General features: G+C 38.5%; 1 pseudogene; it reads left to right on the forward strand.

Moving 5' to 3' along the window:
* The first annotated feature begins 736 nt into the window (after positions 1-736).
* Positions 737-891, forward strand: LOC135269864 (U2 spliceosomal RNA; annotated as a pseudogene).
* The last annotated feature ends 11,719 nt before the right edge of the window (positions 892-12,610 follow it).

Raw genomic sequence — 12,610 nt, forward strand, 5'->3', positions numbered from 1 at the left:
TGGTGAGTCAGCTCATGTCTGGAATGGAGTCAGTGAGCTAAGTGTAGGCTGTGTGGCTGCACTTGCAGTTTGTGGGCATCACAAGCATGAATGGGGAGATGAGAGAGATGATTTCCAAACAATAAGTGGTTTTTAGGTGGAAAATACAATTCTGGTTTAGTGTTTTCCTAAGATCTTTTCCTTTAAGACGAAAACCAGGGCTTAGTTACAAAGGCAAGGTGGACATGCTCTCTAGACATCAGGAATGCTAAAAGAAATGTGTGTGTGTGTGTGTGTGTGTATGCACCTGTGCACACACTATAATCATGTGAAACTCATCCGTGACCTATGCAATGAATAAAACTGACACGTCATGAATGCTCCCCAAGTCTAACTTCAGTGCTACATTTTTAAAAAGTGATGGGGAAATACCTTCTTCTGGAGGCTATCTTACTTCTGTTTGTCTGTGTAGGGATTGCAGGAGGAGGGAGACTGCCTTTCTGATAGGGAACTTGGGGTAGACAATCAACCAAAAAGCAGCCATCAGAGACTCGTGTGCATCCAGGACTGTGCTGGGTAGCATGGAGAACTCTGGTTAAGAATACGGTGAAGAGGCTTTGATGTTCAGTGAAGCTGGGAAGGCACAACTGATACCTATGAAATGGTCTGAGAGTAGACTATAAGGAATACATGAGTCTGGAGGAAAAGAGATCTAAGAATTTTAGAAACATGGTAAAGCTTTAGAAAAGAAGGAAGCATTGTTTCTCAGCCTTTTGGCTAAGATTAAGTGAAAAGAAGGAAGCAGCTTTCCAGAAAAAGTGAAGTTGAAGGTGAGCCTTGGAGCATGCTTTTTGCAATATTTTGGGCATTTATCCTCCTAATTAACTGAGAAGGAGGAAAAGTGCATTTTTTCTAGCTGATTTTCCTCGGCACAATTGCAGCCCACATGATGCCACCCATTGGTTGAAGCTGGGATTGTAAATATCTCCCAGAGGAGCTGAATGTAGAGGGATTCAGACAGCAATGCAGACCACAAAGATCCATAGAGCCTCAGCTAAAGTTTGCATCAATTTTACATTAGCATTTACATTTGTAATAAGGGGAAAATATCTGTTTGCCAACATTACATAAGCATATTTAAAGTACCTAACATATTTTACTGAACACAGATATAGATGTGTATAAAACAGCTGCAGTGCATTTTTCCTCCCCTGGATCAAGGCTAGAATGCTAATTGTCAGTGAAGTTTCTGGAGAATATGGTAATTCATTACTTAGCAAATTTTCAAGCTAAATAAATTCCTTTCCTTCTCCCCTTCTTTTCAACAACAACCTCCCTTGGTTCTAGGAAAGAATTGAACTGAAAAGCTATTGATGCAGATTGATTGGTTTTCAAGTTTTGTTTTTATACAAGATTTTAATATTCATTTTGTTTTGCATTTAGGCAACTTGAAAAACCATAAAACATTCTTTGCTGTGGTCAAAAATATTAAATCTCATATTTTTAAGAGAATTATGTGTCTTTGTATGTGTGCATGTGAAACATTGAACTAGAATTTATGGTCTTATTGTAGTCGTGATATTTTGGATAGAAGTTTTTATACATTCCCAGTGCAGATCTTAAACAATACCTCTGTGGTAGCTATAAACATATAAGAAAGCTAGCTTTGAATGAACACTTATAATTCTAATTCAGCAAAGACTACTGAAATACCATTAATCTTTCCATGCTCAAATCCTTAATTTTTCCTCCCTTCTTCCACTTTGAACCTAATCGACTGAAACAGGACTGGCAGCATAGACTTTGAGTGGTTGGAGACATTTAACATTTAGATTTCCAATCTCCTGATGAACAAAGTTATTGAAATTCTGACCTAGCAGAGGCAAATGGGCATAGTGCACACTTGAAATCTATATGTGAGGTTATCTCATGAATTATTCTATTTGAGAATAAGCTGAAAAGAAATAGGTATTTCGAATTGAGATAAGATTTTGGTATTCACAAAGAGCAAAAAGACCATAGAGGTGAAAAACACTAAAAGAAATCGATCAAGGTTTGGAAAGGTGACTGGACGTAGAACAAGACTCTCAATGATATCTGCATTTTGCTCTTCTCTTTTTCCTATTAGCAGACTATCGCTATATTAATATGGCTTTCCTTTTTTCCCTGTTTTGATATTTTATTGGAAAATAGCACTTAAAGGTGTTCTCCTGTTTTGTTTTTACAGTCAAACATTAAACTTTAGTGCAAAGGAATTTTCTTTTGGTCATGATGAATGGTTCAGTATTATTGCTTGGTATTCTTGAACTTTCATATAATTCAGTAATTCTTCAATTATGCAAGTGTAATTTATAGGAAAAGTAGGAACATTTTATAGGTGGGAGTGGATAGAGCTCTAGCTCTGGAGTTAGGCAGACAGCATCAAATCCTAGGTCTTGTGTGGACAAGATATATAAGACTAGTTAGGACACTATCATTCTCTAACCATCAGTTTCAGGAAAAGTAAAGAAAATACTTTCCTCCTTGTAGATACTTTCGTGAGATTATATTTGTAAAATGCTTGGCAGAGACAGTCGATGGCAGTTCATTCATTCATTCATTCATTCAAGACAGGGTCTTGCTCTGCCACCCAGGCTGGAGTGCAGTGGTGAGAGCATGGCTCTTGCAGCCTTGACCTCCTAGGTTCAAGTGACTCTCCTGCCTCGACTTCCAGGGTAGCTAGGGCCACCAGGTGCATGCCACCATGCCTGGCTAATTTTTAAATTTTTTGTAGAGACAGGGTCTCTTTATGTTGCCCAGGTTGGTCTCAAGCTCCTAGGATCAAGTGATCCTCCCACCTTAGCCTCTCAAAGTATTGGGATTACAGATGTAGCCACCGTACCCTGCCTCAGTTATAGACTAATAAAGACAATTTATAATCCAAACTTGAAAAAATATCAACTCAATTATCTTACATTTATGTTTAATAAATGTTGCAGGGAGATGAACTCAGAACTTTGTATCTCAGAATATTTGCAATTTCTTCTTCTTGATGTAGTTCTTTGAGACTTTGTCTCATCATCTAGTTTATGAGCCTCCTTTGGAAGGAGATTGTGATTTCACCATTGTGGTATCCTTTGCAGCATGGGTTCCCAGTGTATCATCTGCCAAACCCTGACCCCAAAATATGTGCCTCTGGGGAGAAATGGCCCATGATCTAATAAGTTTGGGAAACGGTGCACACATACTATGCCACCTCTAAGTGCTTTCCAACTTTCCAACTCACTGAATGCGCTGAAAAGTTGGGTGGGAGAAAACCTTCACAATCTATACATCTGTCAAAGGACTAATATCCAGAGTCTACAACGAACTCAAACAAATCATTAAGGAAAAGACAAACAATCCCATCAAAAAGTGGGCTAAGGACATGAATAGACAATTCTCAAAAGAAGATATACAAATGGCCAACAAACATATGAAAAAGTGATCAGCATGACTAATGATTAAGGAAATGCGAATCAAAACCACAATGCAATGCTACTTTACTCCTGCAAAAATGGCTATAATCAAAAAATTTTAAAAAAATAGATGTTGACATGGATGTAGTGATCAGGGAACACTTCTACACTGCTGGTGGGAATGTAAACTAGTACAGCCACTGGAAAACAGTGTGGAGACTCCTTAAAGAACTAAAAGTAGAACTACCATTTGATCCAGCAATCCCACTACTGCATTATCTACCCAAAGGAAAGAAGTCATTATTCGAAAAAGGTATGTGCACAGGCATTTTTATAATAGTACAATTCACAATTGTAAAATAGTGGAACCAACCCAAATGCCCATCAATTAATGAGTGGATAAAGAAACTGATATATATACACACATATATATATACATGTATCTATATATATGTGTGTATATATATGTGTATATATATGTATGTATATATGTGTGTATATATATGTTTATATTTTTTTCTTTACATATATATCAGTTTATATATCTTTCATATATATATATATATATATATATATATATATGATGGAATACCACTTAGTCACAAAAAGGAATGAATTAGCAGCATTTGCAGTGACCTCAATAAGATTGGAGACTATTATTCTAAGTGAAGTAACTCAGGAATGGAAAACCAAACATCGTATGTTCTCATTGATATGTGGGAGCTAAGCTATGAGGAGGCAAAGGCATAAGAATGATACAATGGACTTTGGGGACTTGGAGGGAAGAGCAGGAAGGGGGCGAGAGATAAAAGACTACAGATAGAGTGCAGCGCATACTGCTCGGGTGATAGCTGTGCCAAAAGCTCACAAATCACCACTAAAGAGCTTACTAACATAACCAAATGTCACCTGTACCCCAATTACTTATGAAAAAATTTAAAAAAGGAAGACCTGACTCTGTTTAACTTAGTGTTTCTCAAACTTATTTGATTACCTTTGTTTTTTAACAGCCTCTTAATATTTGGTGTAACACTTCTCTTAAGATGACTAGTGTAGTGTTTGCAGAGTAGGTGGACAGTAGATGTGGAGCATTATGTTTTATGTATTTATATTACATTTCATATGTTGCATTTTATATGTCTTACGCTGAACAACCGTTTTTAGATACATCTTGCCATTTATTATTTAACATAGATTTACATATTCAACAAATGTATTTAAAAAAATGTATATGTGAGAAAAAAACCAGAATTAATATTTTAAATTTACCAAAGCCCTTTGGAAAAATATTATTCTAACACCTATTTAATCCTGTCCACATTAAATAGATTTGATTTTTCTCATTAGTTCAAGAACCCTTAGGCTGCTGGAAAGAGAATTGAGTTCCATATGTGAAACGTGCTCATTTAAATTAAAATGTTAATTCAAACAACAGCAACAAATGTAAAGACAATGGAAATTTCAGTTCTTTTAAAATGAATTGTGTTGGATGAAGTTAACTCTGAAAAGTGAGATTCCATTTGGTGATACATGAAACTTTAAAAGTTAAACGCAGCATCCAACTCTCAGCTCATAAATGTTAGAGGAGCATCTGTTCTGATGACTCCTCTTGTGGGAACAATAACAGATAGGTATTTCCATAAATGGAGACACCAGAAAGCAGAAACTGAGCATGCTAAGTACAATTTTTAAAAAATCTCAACTATGATAGAAGTCATTCCTAACCACACATTTCTCATTCTTATTATCAACTCAAGGAAGATATAATTTGACCCATTCTTCACGACTCTGGGACAGCTTTCTTTTTGCTTCTTACTGTAGAGAGTCCTGCACTGCAGCTGTCCTATGTATTCATTGTCAGCATCTCACTTGGTGTGCCTTTCTCAGATGCTCTCTTCTTGCCATCCATGTCCCACCAACTGGACCCATCCAGATCTGGCCTCTAATTTGAAGATAACAGAGACGTAAGATAAACTGTTAAACCAGTAGCTGGGTGTTTGTAGCAAGTATTTGTAAATCAATGAGGCTATGTAAGAATCTGAAAAATTACTTCATAATGATTACTGTTAATTTTTATTCTCAAACCCTGGGGATAAATTTTTTAATTGTTGTGGGTACATACTAGGTGTATATATTTAGGGTATATGAGATATTTTGATATGAACTTGCAAGGCACAATAATCACATCAGGGTAAATGGGATATCCATCACTTCAAGCATTTGTCTTTTATGTCACAAAAAATCCAGTTATATTCTTTCAGCTATTTAAAAATGTACAATTAAATTACTATTGACTGTAGTCACCCTGTTATGCTATCAAATACTAGATCTTATTTATTCCTTCCAACTGTATTTTTGTACCCATTAACCATCCCCACTCCCCTCCCCATCACCCCACTACTGCCCTTCTTAGCTTCTGGTAACCATCCTTCTACTTTCTATCTCCATGAGTTCCAGGAAGTATTTTTCTAGGGAAAAAAATGAAGGCTGAGAGAGGTAAAATGACTTGCCCAAGCTCTGACAATTAGTCACAGGGAACACTGATATTTAAATGCAATTGTACATGGCTCCAACATTTCTGCTCTTCTTAGCTCTCAGAGAATGATCTAAGTTCCAAACTCTTAGGTTTCCCTATTGCAGTCCCCTTTGCATGGACTGTGTCCATCTCCACCTGCCTTATTTCACCCTTTTCCTTCTCAGCAGTTGTCTTATGCAAACATAGTTCTTCCGGTTCACTCAATGCAACCACAAATTTCCAAGGAGCAAATTGGAAAAGTTCACATAATTTAGCAGAGTTCTTTCTGGCACACATTTAGCTATCCAGGGATTCCACTGTTTTTAATTGAATGATCGTGACATAAGAAAAAAAAAAGTAATTCATTGAGGGGAAAAAAACACCACTAACCAACAACACAGTTTCTAACCAAAGAGATCACAGATGGTGCATCAGGCTCAACTGGCAGGAATCACCCTCCTGAAGTGCTCTCAGAAGCGGAGTGAGAAGGGTACAGGAAACATTTCTTTCTTTGGAGAGAGATACCTTTGATAATTATTAAGTTATTCTCTGAGTACTCTGAGTTCCTGTGGAAGTGACTTTCTAATTTCTATACTTATCGTTACTATCTTTTGATTTTCTCTTTTTCCTGTGTTTGGGCCCCTAAGACCCCAGCATGCTTCAGATGCCTCTGTACTTAGCCCCAACTCTTGGTTAGCACTCCCTCTAGTGGTAGCTCCGTGAATTCCCCCGTAATTACCCTCCGTTGATAAGTAATCTGAATGGTCAAAATCACAGAAGAGTTTACTTACGTAATTTTTATTTAACCTTTATTTCTGTAGTCTTAATAACCAGAAAAATAACTATAAAATTTATCTAATATTATTTATGTGCAAACTACTTCTATTTTTACTATTAAAATAACTCTCTATTGAATATATTTATGTATAGGTTGAAAACATTTCCTTAGGTTAAATCCTCAGTAGCTGAATTTTGAGGACATTGGATATGTCTCTTTATATTAAATAAAATTATCCAAAAAGGATTTTTAAATTGTTACAACACAATCTCCCCAGACTTGAATCTCATATTTACACTTTTAAGTGTCAAGTACTACCTCATTTCAGACTTGTTACTTCTCTGATAATTAGAAGTTGAACATTTTCTGTGTTTATCTACCATTTGTCTTTCTTAGGTATGAATTATCTACTCATTTATTTTTTTCTGGTTTGTCTATCAGGATCTAGATATTTTGGTATGAACCAGATGAGTCAGTGTAGGTAGAGAGATTTCTCTTTGTAAAATTGAGTACTAACATTTCCTGGGTCACCTTACCGACTATTTATCTAGCAAGACCATGTCTATTACTAATATATATTCTATTGTTTAATTTACCCCACTATATTTTCCATATGCTACATGTCTGTCTCCTGTACAGGATTACTAATTTCTTGAGAAAAATGTGAAGTGACTGGGGACACATTAAAAGCACTCAAAAGTGTTGTGAGAACAGGAAATCTTCCTAGACAAAACTTCCTAGAGAAAATCTCCGTTGTGGGGCTAAGACCTCCTAACATCTGCAGGCAAAAGTTTTTTTTTCTTGTCAGAGGAAGCAGATATTATCTGATACCTGTGTTGCAATGAGGGACGAGAACTTGCAGTATCTATATACGAATAGGGAAGATCTCCTCCACCATCATTTGGAGTAGAGTCCAAGAACATTGTAATTGAGTCTCATCATACATTCTTTGCTCTATCCCTGAATGAAACAACAAAAACAGTAAGAACCTTCACCTCTTTGGAGGGGATGACCTAAGCTTTCATGACAGGGTGTTGCTGAAGGCCAGGGAGGATCCTTTTGCCACCTGACACCATTGCCAGATTAGCTGGTCGTATACTGACTCTGGGATCCCCAAGACTATTTCGATGGGTGAAGACAGATGCCCTTGGCCAGAGGGCTAAAGCATTGTAGATTATACTTAGTCTCTGAAGTTAATAAGAAACAAAGGGTGAATTAAACCTTTTAACCCATCTCACTCTCTGCGTGTGTTAAGATTAGGTTTTCATGGAGATCAAAATAAAATATGGTCTGACCCGGAGAAGGGAGGTAGCCTGCTTTGTTTGGGAGTCTGGACTAGCACACAGTTCCTGAACTGGGTAGGCACTTAGTGAATGTTAGGTTAGTGAGTGGTTACAGGAAAGAATTCTGAGTGCAGCTGTGTTCCCCAGTCAACTGTTCGGAATTTTATTTGGTTCAACCAAAAGGTACAAATTCTTAACACTGACATTTTCCGTTTTCTTTTCTTGTTTCAAAATTTAGAAAGGTGTCCATTCAAAGACCTGACAGATCTTTGTTTTGAGGAAGTTTTTCTACCAGAATTTCATATCTGATCATTTACTTAGATGGAGTCGATTTTAGTGTGTGGCAACAGCGATCACTTTTCTTGAGCAAGAAAACCAAGTAAATCTTCCAGCTTGATTACTGTCACATATGTGGTGAGATAAATCCCAAGTTTTATGTAGTGTTAGCAAAGTTCTATGAAACAATATGTTTTATTTTTGTTGTTGTTAAAACTTAAGTTATTTCTACAAGCTTGTTAGTGGGCCTTCTGTTATTTATTCTGATCCAATTTTTTTTTTTTTTCTGGTCAAAGCACCTCTAATTCCACCTCAGTTCATGTGGTTTGTGAGGAGCTGATGTCTGCTCCAGAGAAAATAAGGAGCTCAGGACTGGCGAGTGACATTTTAATACTATTGGGAAAAATGTGTCCTGTTCTCTCTGGAGCTGCTAAACTGGTAAGAAATACAGTTAGAATTGATGCTGAGCAATCTTCCCACTGCCCTAGAGAGAGGGAGAGAGCTGTCTCTTGGGAGATCTTGCCTGACCATGAAGGTAACATGTGGAAAGCTACACTGATAGTCAGATTTGTGAGATGTCTTTTAAGTGCCAGTGCTCGGATCTGGCAATGTGTTGCTTAAACTTGTTCCATTTCAAGAGCGAATCCATTTTTCTGTTTAATAAAAAGTTGCCATTGGGTTTTTGACACCCAAACCAAATTCGTGGCTGATTTTAAGCTCTAACTTTTTCCAACCAACTTATATTTTTTTTAAGTTGAAGCTGATCCCAGAAGTGAAGCATGGTTTTTTTTTTTTTGTTTTTTTTTTTCATTTTCAGTTATTCTCAAAGATCAGCAGGGATGACACTGCTGAGTAGCTCAGGGCAGTTGAAAGTCTACTAGGCTCTTCAAAATTGACATGACAAGACAGAATTTCAGATTTCAACCCCAAACTGATTCCTTCCTCTAGCATCCCCCATCTCAGTAAATGACATTTGTATTCACCTGGCTGCTGAAGTAACATCTGAAGATAATTTTTTATTTTTTTGTTCCCTCACAACTTACATCTAATCTACCAACAAATCTTTGTCAACTCACCTCCAAAGCACATTCCAAATCCCTCTTCCCTTCAAGCCATTCTCATCCTTTGCTTGCACTCCTGCAAAAGCCTTCCAGGACACCATGTGTTCTCCACAGTCATTCCAGTGGTCTTTTAACACGTAGGCCAGAGCAGAGATCCCAACCTGCCCAGAACCCTCCGGTGGCCTTCTACTTCTCTAGGGATAAGATCCAAATTCTTGGCCAGGTGCAGTGGCTCACACCTGTAATCCCTGCACTTTAGGAGGCTGAAGTGGGTGGATCACCTGAGGTCATGAGTTCAAGACCAGCCAGGCCAACGTGGTGAAGCCCTGTCTCTATTAAAAATACAAAAATTAGCTGGGCATTGTGGCATATGCCTGTAACCTCAGCTACTCAGGAGGCTGAGGCAGGAGAATTGCTTGAACCAAGGAGATGGAGGTTGCAGTGAACCAAGATTGCACCACTGCACTCCAGGCTAGGCAACAGCACGACTACGTCTCAAAAAAAAAAAAAAAAAAAAATCCAAATTCTTCACCACACTTGTAACATCCCACATAATGGGCCGCCATATCTGTCTTATACCACTTCTTCCCTACCCACTGTGCTCAGTCAGGGCTACCTGATTCTTGAGGGGTTTTTAGAAAGTTGTCAGGACATTTAAAACTGAATATTTAAAGGAATGCATAACTGCAGGACATAGTCTGTTTTCCATCTGGTGGTAGCTCCACAGTTTTCAGAGAGCAACATCGATGATTATTATAACCTTTCTTAGATCCCTAAGCTTCTCCACCTGTTTTATCTCAATCCTTAAAACAACTGTAGTTAGGTATGGTGTGTTATTATTGTCATTGTTCAGGGAAGTGCAATGAAACCAATGCAGGTATTAACTTACCCAAGATGATAATGACTAGTAAACCGCTAATCTAAGACTGGAAATAAAGTCTCTTGTGTTCTGGATCATTGATTTTTTTCCTTCTGTTATTTTTTGGCAATAATTAGAGTAGGACCAGAGTAACTCTATCTCTATAAACTTTTATCAGACTAGAACATTTCCAGAGATTAAATAAGGAGTTTCCTTTAAGAGCTGCATGAACCAAGTATATGATGCCAATGTTCTTCAATGTATGGACACTGCCTGGCCTACATAGGCAGAAGGTGGCCTGTTTTGTGCACCTGGGGACAAAGTTTTAAGGAATTCTATGCTGATGAATACTTGTACAGAGGCTCCAATGAGGGAATGTGTAAGAATCAGAAAAAGTTGCTCATATTTCTTATTAAAAACAAACAATGAATTTTGTATTCAGCTCCTTAGGAATGTACTTGCATGGGGATTAATGAAGGCTCATCAACTGTGTATCCTCATACATTTCCACACACCTGGAGACTCACTGCTTCAAGGCTCATGGCTCATTTCAGAAGAGCTGTAGCAAAAGGCAGGCAGGGAGGAAAGGGGTTTCAAGGGCTTACCATACAAATGCTTGTTGACTTTCGTGTGAACGACTTGTACCTGCCTGAGTGCACATTTCCAAAGTAGACCCTGTGTCTGTTTGCTTTTATTTAAAAAAGTATATTTATCTATATAAAAATCTGCCAAACCAAGTGCACGTTAATGAGCAAAATATCTACAGCCAGCCATGTAGAAAAGCAAACTGTTTACCACAGAGGCTGACAAAACTGCATCATAAATTCTTAGTGTAAAATTGTGTTTTTTACTTCATCATGGAAAACCCCGAAACAAATGAAGAAATTGTGACATCGTTTATATCAACTTCACAGTGGCTACAAGTCTGAGTCTTCCGAATCAGTGACATGTGGAAAAATGGGCTTTGTAAGGATCTACTGGCAGCCTGTAAACTCTAACTGGGCTTTTGGGGAGTTCTGTAATTTTGGGGAACAGGAAGCCTTGCATCCTCCTCACTGCAGAGAAAGGCAGAGAGGCCAGAGGCAGGCCGGCTCCAGTGCATTCACAGAGGCAGCAGGCAAAGCAGGGTGGGAGGCTGCGTGCAGGGAAGACGGAGGGGTCCAGGCTGGCAGTGCCCTCTTTGGTCATGGTGGGAAGGTGATGAGGAAGGTGGAGAGGAACGCAGGCCAGAGACTGTTGCTGCATTGGAAATCCTTGGTCTACAAGACTCTGACTTACTTCTCTCAGTCTCTGCCTATTTCCTCTTTATTGACAGGGCAGGAAGGCTGGCCAGGATGCTGTGATTATTGGGGATTTCAAAAACTACCCCAGTGGCTCATGCTGAGCTAGTGCTAGCCGAAGGTCAGGTAGGGCAGCAGTCTCTCTCGATGTCATATTAACTCACCACCATTTTTTCTCAAGCTATATTTCACACTATGCCATTCCACTGTATTTCGGAGAGTGCATGGAACGATGGAAAACACATGCACTATATAGTTTTGAACTTGAAGTCTAATTCAAACACTGAACTTGGGCACGGCGCTCACACTGTCTGAACCTTAGCTTTTAATCTGTAAAATTTTTGTTTCAGAGGTTTTGGTACATATGAATTAACCATTAATAGAGTGCGTACTATGTGCCAGACACTGTCTCATGAGTACTGAGAGCCAGGATTCTCAAAGAGTTTGCAGACTAGTAAGAAAGCTAGACATTAATTTTAAAAAATCATGCTAATGACTGCGTGATTGCATTGTGAGAGGGACCAGTGCCTATGGGTGTGCAGGTTGTGCACTGCACAGCTCCAAGGGGAGCCATTTATTTATATCATATTCTGTGAAAATGGTGCTCTGTGAAGTTGTGCAGTGCATAAACTGTACAGCAGTGCATGGTAGTCCTTTCTGAGATAAGGGCTCTGAAAGAAAGGAAACTGGCTCTGTTAAAGAATATGAAAATGATAATTGATTTTGGCGGGTGAGTTGGATAATTAAGTTAGACCTGCAATTTGCTTCCGCAAGGAAATGCTGCTTAAGCTGAAAAGCAAAATAAATAGTAGTTTAGTGCTTAGTATTGGCCCAGACATAGTATAAAATCTAGAGTGCACTTTCATTATTATGTGTTCTTTCTCCTGAAAGCATCTCTCTTGGGTCTTATTCCCTTGATATGGGGTCTCATTGGGTAGATTCCTGAGCCAGGCAGTCTCTAGAGTTAGGAAGGGACTGGACCAGGAAGCTGACTATCAGAGAAGAAACTCATGGAATAAATCCACATTTTTGACATCAGGATGGAATCTGAGGTATGGTTGAGCTAAAGTTGGGATGTAGTGGCTCTAGCTTGGGGTAGAGGCCGCACGTAAGGGTCGAGACACAACAAAGCCTGGTGATAT

Source organism: Aotus nancymaae, unplaced genomic scaffold (genome assembly GCF_030222135.1).
Source record: "Aotus nancymaae isolate 86718 unplaced genomic scaffold, 86718_ANA_hifiasm-v0.15.2.pri h1tg000057l, whole genome shotgun sequence".
In the NCBI taxonomy this organism is placed as follows: Eukaryota; Metazoa; Chordata; class Mammalia; order Primates; family Aotidae; genus Aotus; species Aotus nancymaae.